Genomic DNA, 291 nt, shown 5'->3' with positions numbered 1-291 from the left:
GAGAGAGAGATGGAGAAAGAGAGGGTTCCTCTTGAAAGGTGATAATAAGGAGCCCTTAAAAGAACAAATGAAAATGTCATTTCTCCCCCCTCTCCTCCCTCCCTCCTCTGTCCTGTGGAGGGATAATGAGGGGGAAACCAAGAAAGTGAGGGAGAACGAGTGTTTCTCAACATGAGACCTTTTGTTGAAACATCTCTGCACTCGTTCCTCCCCCCTTCCCCTCTCCTCTTTTCCTCCTGACGTCTTTCCTCCTCACCATCCAGCCTATCTTCCTTTCCTGTCTCCCCGTCA

Source organism: Morone saxatilis, unplaced genomic scaffold (genome assembly GCF_004916995.1).
Source record: "Morone saxatilis isolate NCDOM2014 unplaced genomic scaffold, NCSU_SB_2.0 Contig7, whole genome shotgun sequence".
NCBI classification, from domain to species: Eukaryota; Metazoa; Chordata; class Actinopteri; family Moronidae; genus Morone; species Morone saxatilis.
The sequence above is the reverse complement of the archived record's forward strand: the minus strand, read 5'-3'. Positions refer to the sequence as shown.